The sequence below is a fragment of the Bos indicus x Bos taurus genome, chromosome 21 (genome assembly GCF_003369695.1).
Source record: "Bos indicus x Bos taurus breed Angus x Brahman F1 hybrid chromosome 21, Bos_hybrid_MaternalHap_v2.0, whole genome shotgun sequence".
In the NCBI taxonomy this organism is placed as follows: Eukaryota; Metazoa; Chordata; class Mammalia; order Artiodactyla; family Bovidae; genus Bos; species Bos indicus x Bos taurus.
The window spans coordinates 35,808,799-35,818,670 of NC_040096.1; positions in this window are offsets into that span (position 1 = coordinate 35,808,799).

The window sequence follows — 9,872 nt, forward strand, 5'->3', positions numbered from 1 at the left end:
TCTTTCTTACCTTAGCCAGCCCAGTGTTTCCCTGGCTGAGCATCCTTGGGACTTAATTCTAGTTACTGGTTTGGTGGCAAGAAGATATGAAGAGAGAGATCTTGAGTTGAGGGTGTATATATATTTTTTTCATTAAAAATAGATGTTTCTGCATCATTTTCAAAGAAAAGGAGGAGAATGCTAGCCTATAGCAGGGAGGATGGGGCCACTGCAGCCTCAAAGGATTCAGAGAATCCGGGGGATTAAAGATTTAAGTGCACTGACTAGATATGCCTATCCCAAGTGTCAAGGCCTCAGAGCTTCCCAACCAGTGCCTTGAAACCTGCGTACCAGAGTTACAAAGTCTAGGAATTCAACTTTACCAAAGCACCACTATCTTTATAAGTGATTCTAACCTGATCCAAAGATTATCTGCTTTTACCAAAATCAGATTGATTATATTCTTTGTAGACAAAGATGAAGAAGCTCTATACAGTCAGCCAAAACAAGAGTGGGAGCTGACTGTGGCTCAGATCATGAACTCCTTATTGCAAAATTCAGACTTAAATTGAAGAAAGTAGGGAAAACCAATAGAACATTCAGGTATGACCTAAAATAAATCCCTTATGATTATACAGTGGAAGTGACAAATAGATTCAGGGGATTAGATCTGATAGAGTGCCTGAAGAACTATGGATGGAGGTTCATGACATTGTACAGGAGGCAGTGATCAAGACCATCCCCAAGAATAAGAAATGCAAAAAGGCAAAATGGTTGTCTGAGGAGGTCTTACAAATAGGTGTGAAAAGAAGAGAAGCTAAAGGCAAAGGAGAAAAGGAAAGATATAAGCATCTGAATTCCAAAGAATTCAGTAGAGTTCCAAAGAATAGCAAGGAGAGATAAGAAAGCCTTCCTCAGCAATCAATGCAAAGAAATAGAGGAAAACAACAGAATGGGAAAGACTAGAGATATCTTCAAGAAAATTAGAGATACCAAGGGAACATTTCATGCAAAGATGGGCTCGATAAAGGACAGAAATGGTATGAACCTAACAGGAGCAGAAGATATTAAAAAGAGGTGGCAAGAATATACAGAACTATATAGAAAAGATCTTCATGAGCCAGATAACCATGATCATGTCACTCACCCAGAGTCAGACATCCTGGAATGTGAAGTCAAGTGGGCCTTAGGAAGCATCATTACAAACAAAGCTGATGGAGGTGATGGAATTCCAGTTGAGCTATTTCAAATCCTAAAAGATGATGGTGTGAAAGTGCTGCACTCAATATACCAGCAAATGTGGAAAACTCAGCAGTGGCCACGGGACTGGAAAAGGTCAGTTTTCATTCCAATCCCAAAGAAAGGTAATGTCAAAGAATGCTCAAAGTACTGCACAATTTCACTCATCTCACATGTTAGCAAAGTAATGCTCAAAATTCTCCAAGCCAGGCTCAACAGTATGTGAACCATGAACTTCCAGATTTTCAAGCTGGGTTTAGAAAAGGCAGAGAAGCCATAGATCAAATTGTCAACATCTGCTGGATAATCGAAAAAGCAAAAGAGCTCCAGAAAAACATCTACTTCTGTTTGACTAGGCCACAGTCTTTGACTGTGTGGATTAAAACAAACTGTGGAAAATTCTTCAAGAGATGGGAATACCAGACCACCTTACCTTCCTCCTGAGAAATCTGTATGCATGTCAAGAAGCAACAGATAGAACCAGAAATGGAACAACAGACTGACTGTTTCCAAATCTGGAAAGGAGTACATCAAAGCTGTATATTGTTAACCTGCTTATTTAACTTCTATGCAGAGTACATCATGCAAAATGCTGGGCTGGATGAAGCACAAGCTGGAATCAAGATTACCAAGAGAAATATCAATAACCTCAGATATGCAGATGACACCACCCTTATGGCAGAAAGCGAAGAAGAGCTAAAGAGCCTCTTGATGAAAGTGAAAGAAGAGAGTGAAAAAGATGGCTTAAGACTCCACATTTAGAAAACTAAGATCATGGCATCCAGTCCCATCACTTTTGGCAAATAGATGGGGAAACAAACGAAACAATGACAGACTTTATTTTTGGGAGCTCCAAAATCACTGCAGATGGTGACTGCAGCCATGAAATTAAAAGATGCTTGCTCCTTGGAAAAAAAGCTATGACCAACCTAGACAGCATACTAAAAAACAGAGACATTACTTTGCCAACAAAGGTCCATCTAGTCAAATCTATGGTTTTTCCAGTAGTTATTTATGGATGTGAGTGTTGGACTATAAAAAAAGCTGAGGGCTGAAGAACTGATGCTTTTGAATTGTGGTGTGGAGAAGACCCTCAAGAGTTCCTTGGACTGCAAGGAGATCCAACCAGTCCATCCTAAAGGAAATCAGTCCTGAATATTCATTGGAAGGACTGATGCTGAAGCTGAAATTCCAATACTTTGGTCATCTAAGGTGAAGAATTGATTCCTTGGAAAAGACCCTGATGCTGGGAAGGATTGAAAGCAGGAGAAGGGGACAACAGAGGAAGAGAAGGTTGGATAGCATCACTAACTCGATGGACATGAGTTTGAGTAAGTTCCAGGAGTTGGTGATGGTCAGGGAAGCCTGGCATGCTGCAGTCCTTGGAGTTGCAAAGAATTGAACACGACTGACTGAACTGAACTGAAGCTGTAAGAGCTGTGAATTCCTTTATCAGCTATCAAGGAGACTGATTTTAACACTTTGTTAACCATCCTCAAGCTTTGTTTTCTCCAGTGAATACATAGCACCAGCAACAGTTATCCAACCCCATTGTCCTTATGATTACTCACTCTCAATCTCGCAAATACTTGAGGCACTGCATTATCTATCGCATTCCCTTCCAGAACCATACAATTTGAACTTCCCACTGGCGAGTCTGAACAGTTGAATCAGTACAGTATGTCAGAGATAAGCCTACTTTCAGACTTGCCCGTGGACTGGTAGGTAATCCGGTTTGTAGATTCTGTCTCCTTGGTCTACTCTAAGCATCAATTATCCTTATGTCTGCAATCAGATTTCCTAGGAAACAAACTGTGAGATGAAGAGTTACACACAGAGAGTTTGGGTATGCTTTTGGCAACACCTGTGAGGGTTTGAAAGACTCAGGATTGGGAGACATTCAACTGCAATAGAATTACAACAAATTTTTGGTCATCCCATAGGGAAACTCAGTCACTGGGATGGCTGTTCAAAGTTGTTGCAGATTGTGGAAGGAGGGTCAAGGTCTTTGTACGTCTGTACCAACCAGTAGTCAGTGGATGTAAGTTGCTCCTGAGAAGGGGATGTAACTGTAGGTAAGGTAGCTAACTCCCTTTCTGGAAAATTCCTAATTGGAAGAGATTTTTTATCAGTGAGCCATCAGCAGGCAACATCCTAGCTACCAAAAGGAATGAGTTCCTTAAGTCTGAATGTGGATCAGAGATGTGAATCACAACATTTAATTAAGGCAATAATAGTGAAAGTGAAAAGGAGAGGATATATTTGAGATTTACTTACGAAGTCAAAATGACAGGTCTTAGACATTGGGTTTGAGGAATCAGAGAGAGGAAAGAGTATGGAGTAGCGTAAGATTTTTAACTTGGATGGCCAGGAGAAGAGAGATACCATTCATAGAAAAGTGAAAAATGGTAGGATTAGTCAGAGTTGGGGGGAAAGACAGTAGTTAAATTTCAAACATTATTGGTCACCTGTGGAGCATTTAATGGGGATTATAAATTATTTGGAAATAAGGATCTGGTAATTATGGAAGATTTTAACTGGAAAATTATAGCTATCAATTTAAAGAACATAGTTTGTAAAAGATCTACAGAAAAAATATATAACAGAGAAGAAATAAAAACCAAGGTTGAAATCTGAAACATTTTAAAATGCAGATGAAGACAGCAAAATGGTTCTAACCAAGACAATAGACACTCTCCCAATGACAAATCTAACACACATTTTGAAGTTTTTGGCCGGCCAAACTGGCATATCACACTTTCTACCTCTGGATGGATCCAGAGTTCCCCTCTAAGGAGAAATAGTTGGTGCCTGTTGGAGTATGTGGCCAGGAGGGTTTTATCACAGACGTATTCAAATTATGTAAATTTGTTCTTTCTCTTCCTTTTTCCTTCCTTTCCATGGACAGTTCATTCCTAAAGGCATTAAAGTGGGGCAAAGCATTTCAGGTCTCCTTGCTCAAGGCAGGGAACAGTTGTGGTGGGCCAGAGTATAGTACTGGGATCTGATCAAGGTGAGCAGGATGTTGTCCTGGGAAAGCAGTAGTGTGGGGTGTCAGAACCCAAGGAGGGGGAGATGGGGGAAGGTCTTCTGGGGTGATGACTTGGCCAGGGAGGTAGAACCCAAGCAGGATGAGGAGAGTATTCATGCACGGGGTTAAGTCTTACGTGGAGTATTAGAGACCAAATGGATGAATAGGGCATTCTTCCCCATGGAAAACAGTTTTACTAATTATCAAATGCACAATAATATATTTGTATATTTGCAAGCTTTGATCATATTTCTCTTTCAGGTCACATTTGATACTACTGCTAACTGTCATACTTGAAACATTTTCTTTGCTAGGCTTCTAGGGCAGCTTTCCTCCTAAATAATTTTCCTATTTCCTTCATATCCCCATGCAGACTTCCATTCTATCTACTCTTCTTTATATGATGGTTTCCTTCTCAGCCTTCTATTTTTTTCCTCTACCTACCCTTCCTGAGTGACCTTATCAACTGCCACGGATATACCATCAGTATTTTGCAAGTCCTGTATATACTAATTAACACTTCCCTGCAACAGTTTGGAACTAAGGGCTATTTAACACAAAAAACTTACAGAACATTTCTTTCTGATTTCCCAGAACTAGTTATCTCAAACCACTATTTCAAGCATCTAGTTTGAAGAATGCTTCCAAGTTCTCCAACTCATTATTGTCTCCTCCAAACCACAACTTCTTTATCATTACTCTTTTATTCTGTGAGATGGCACAAACCCCTATCCAACTCTCAAAGCCAGAAGCCATGAAAATAACAACTATGACCTCTCTTTTCCTCTTATACTTAGTCACTCACTAAGTCCTAATGATTCTGCTTTGTACATCTTTCTTGAAGTTCTGTCTCTATTTCTCTTTCCCATTCTCATGGTTATACCTCAATGCAGACTCTTTTCTTCTCTAAACAAGATTATTGAAAATGTCTTGGTCTCCAGTCTTTTTTCCTCCAATTCTTTCTCCATACTACTTCTGGCGATCTTTTTAGCTGAAAATATGATTGTGCTATGCTCCTGCTTGAAACTGTTCAAAAAGTTTCCATCACCTAAGCAAAACATCCACGTTCCCTGGCATTGCCTGTATAATTCTTTATCACCCCAACCCTGATGCTTTTATACTTAGCTCCAATAACAGTAACATTCTACACATTTGGGTTTGACTGTGATGACATAAAACAGGTTTTTATTGAGGCATATCTGTGTTCTGCCAGGAGTTTTTCAAGATAATGAACTGTCTTCATTTGTGTGCAAGAAAATTTGCCCTTGAAACAAATGTGAAAAGTGTACAGAACATTTATATCCTACAGTCAATGAGCTTCTGAAATAATCAGAATTGTATTCTAGGAACAGGAGATGAAACATAGCACAATGACTGCAAACCTACCCATCTCCTGAAATTTGATTTTGTGAAGTTGATTCTATAAATATGAAAGCAAAAACCTTTCAAATCATTTTTATGAATGAAAAGAGACCTTTACTTACTTCTGCAGTTAAAAAAAAAAACAAAAAAAACCAGTGGGGAGGAGCAGGAAGATATGATTGAGGCATTCCCCTGGTCCTCTTTATGGCCTAGATGAATCTTGAAATCCAAAATATCTTCTTTTGAATATTATCTCCTCCTCAGGGATGTGTTCTGCCTCTTAAGTTTATGAAATAGCTTTAAGTAGAAAAAATAAGTGAGCCAGTCACATGTCCTGTAGGCAAGGCAGGTAGACAGGAAATTGGAAGTTTGCAACCATTTTACATTATTAAAATATCATGAAAATTCTTGGCCATTTGGTGATGTTAGCAATATTCCAATAAAAAGTGCTAGGAAAATAAATTCATTTTTGAGTCTATTTCTACAGGCCTATACCTAGTGTTTCTCAAGGGACTGCTACCTAACCACTTCTGCTTAGCCAAACAGTAAGGCACAGGGAAGTTGAATTTGAGGATATAACTGTACTCCCCCATCTGTTTCTGGGGACATCTTTACAATCTTTGAATTCATTTATATCCACTTCCTTAAATGGTGAGATATTAACACACAATGAAATCTACTTGCTGATTAGGACTATAGGTTGATTGCACTATGTCCTTTACAGAACATATGCCATTGCCTTGGGCATCTTAGATGTTCAATAAATAATAAATACTTGTGGATTCAACTTTAATTATATTTAATGTCATTCTGTAGGAGAGATTTGACATTGGGAGATTTAGCTGTGCAAAGCTAATTCTTCTATCAGTGCATTTCTATTATTCCTATCTCTGTGGATGCACAAAAATATAACAGCATATTTGGTATTTTTACAAGTCTTCTTTAAAGCTAACGTTAGAATTCACCAACTGTATTTCCAAAAAAAAAGCTCTCTCTCTTTCAAAAAAGTAGTATTTCTGCTTTATTGATAACTTGACAAGCTACATGAAATCAAAGAAATAGACCTAGGCAATGGGATTTGAAGGAGCCCACTCCAAGAAAATTTCTATTCAACAGAGCATCCAGATCACCTAAGCAAGGATACTGAAATAGTGCATACACTTACATAACAAGCCGCAGATGATGATAATTGAGGACCAGTGGTTCAGGAGAATGTGTCTGACCATTCTTGAGCCCATAGACACGTCCAAGGTGCTGATTAGGCTTCATGAAAGACAGCCATTCTCATTGTATCTTTTTTTTTTTAACCTTAATTATGCTCCTTCAACTTGCATTTTCGCTGTATTTGACTAGACAATGACAATCTAAGTACATTTCCACAGAATGTGCAATTTCCATAGGAATGGAAAGTGCACTTGTCGATTTAAAGTTCGCTTCTTGCTGATCATTTGATACTTTACTTCCCACATGGACTTAAAGTGCCCCACTTGCCCATGGAGCTGGGAATGAGTATATCAAGACCAAGATTCCCCTCTTATCATCAGAAGAAAGTGCCCAGTTACTGGGAAAAATGCCAATAAAACTTTTACATCTTTTTGTTCTTTTATTTAAATAACCTCTGTGAAAGTGAGTTTTTCTTCTTAAGTTTTATCATCTGTAGTTTGAAGAGCTGTGTGTAATTATTTAAGACTAAATTAAAACATGACAGGATTTTTTAAAGAACATAGCTTATTAGGGTCAATTGTTTAAAAAATCATATTTTAGAGAACATGGATTAATGCTGGGTTCTCTAGAAGGATTGTCCAACAAAAAATGAATTTTTTTTTAAGTTTCCAGTTTTTTTTTCTTTTGTAAATTATTTTGCCTGTAAACACAGACATTCTTTTCTACCATGACACCACCATTCTCTGTTCTCCCATCCTCGCCTTACTAGAACATATCTGGTTTAAGATAAACAACAATCTATTAAAAAAATAAAAAACGTTTACCTTACCTTAGTAAAGTCAGTCTAAGGTAGTAATTGTCATTGCCTATAACATGGAACTTGAAATACAGTTATCTTTGAAAGTATGCTAAAGCTTTCAACATAAGATAGATGATTTCATCAAAATGTCCAAGGACCCTGGTTTCATCTATGGGCACCTTTCTTCTAACATAGCTCCAAGAAGAACATTCAAGAAGGATTTACCAAGTGTGTGTTCCATATTAGGCACCATTTGTAGAAGTGGATAGGACAGACCTGGAATTCACTTTTAACTGAGGGTGGTAACTGGGAGAGCTTCCCTTTTGGCTCAATGGTCAAGAACCTGCCTTTAAAGCAGTAGCTGCAGGAGACACGGGTTTTATCCCTGGGTCTGGAAGATCCCCTGGAGGAAGGCAGGGCAACCCACTCCAGGATTCTTGCCTGGAGAATCCCACGGACAGAGGAACTTGGTGGGCTATAGTCCATAGGGTTGCAAAGAGTTGGACATGACTGAAAGGACTTAGCACACATGCATGCATGGTAACTGGGAGGAGAGAGGTGATAAATATGACCCTTTCAGACTGAGATGTATTGTAACAAGCAAAAATCAACAAGATGATGTGTTAGAGAATATTCCAGCTCTGTACCGATGAACAACATCAAAAAAACCAACCTATACTTAGTGGGTTAGCACAACCTTTTATTTTGCCAACCAACTGCAGTTTGGTCAGGTCTTAGCTGGGACAGTTCGTTCCTACTCTTAATGGTAGCTGACTTTACTCGCATGGATTCAATTTAACACTGGCTGTGGGCTGTTCTCCATGTGGGCCTTTCCTAGTACTCCCTCACAGCAGGAAGCTGGGATCCATGAGCACATACCCCAGGAGACTCATTGGAAAAGACTCTAATGCTGGGAAAGATTGAGGGCAGGGAGAAGCGGGCAACAGAGGATGAGATGGTTGGATGAAATCAATGGACATGAGTTTGCACAAACTCCAGAAGATAGTGAAGGACAGGAAAGCCTTAAGTGCTTCAGTCCATGAGGTTATAAAGAGTTAGATACAACTTAGCAACTGAAAAACAACCACCCCAGCAGACAGGAAGAAGTAGCTGCCAGTCTCTGATAGCCTGAGCTGGACACCCAGAGAAGCATCATTTAGGCTGTGTTCCATTGGTTAAGCAATCATGAGTCTGCTCAGACTCAAGGGAAAAGGTTTATATCCACTTCTTAATGGAAAGGAAGGCAAATAATTTAGCAATCTTTAATTCACCTCAGAGGGCAAATGAAGGGAACAGTCATAAAAGAACTCACGGAGGAACTGACATTTAGGTTGAGACCTCATGGGTGAAAAGGAGCCTGAGGAGTAGGCTCACTCAGAATTCATTCACCAATAGTTACTAAATGCCTCTCACTCACAAGGTGGGGCTCAGATAGTAAAGAATCTGCCTGCAATTCAGGAGACCTATGTTTGACCCCTGGGTCAGGAAGATACCCTGGAGAAGGGAATGGCTATCCACTCCAATATTCTTGCCTGGAAAATTTCAGGGCCAGAGGAGCCTGGCAGGCTATAGCCCATGGGGTGGCAGAGTCGAACAAGACTGAGCAACTAACACTCACCCATAAGGTACTTTTAAAGACACCAGACATAAAAGCGTGAATAAGGTATTGTATTATCTCTGAAGGGTTATATTCAAATGAGAGAGTAAAATATGTAAAAGAATAGTGACAGGGCAATGCAGTAAGGTATCTAGGTGTTGTGGGATTATAGATGAAGGGATCCTTAAATCTGATGGAGAATTCAGATACGCCTTCTCAGAGGAGGCAAAGTCTCAGCTGCCATTTGAAAGGCAAATCTCTCAGATAAAGAAGAGAGAAAGTGAAGACTCTGGGAAACAGAAGCAAGGAATGAGTGTTTGCAGATATGAGGAGGTGCAGGGGAAAAGAAAAACCCAGCTGCAAGTTAACGGAGATGGCTTGGTTGGAGGCCATTTATGAACAGTGACTGAAACTGAGGCTAGAAATGAGGCTGTGTCTGGACCATGACAGACCTTCAACACACAGAGTTCAGCGGTGTGCCTGCTAAAGAGTCAGGAATTTATCTTGCAGGTAATGAAAAGCCACATGATGTTCTACTTAAGTCACTGGAGGCAGTGCAGCTAATAGAATTACACCATGTATGTAACATGTCTGTCCTTTTTTAAATGTTGAATGCTCAGTTGAGACCACAGCTCCTGGAATTTAAAATGACTGAGTTAAAATTCTGGTATCATGACTTGCTTAGCGCAACCTTGGATAAG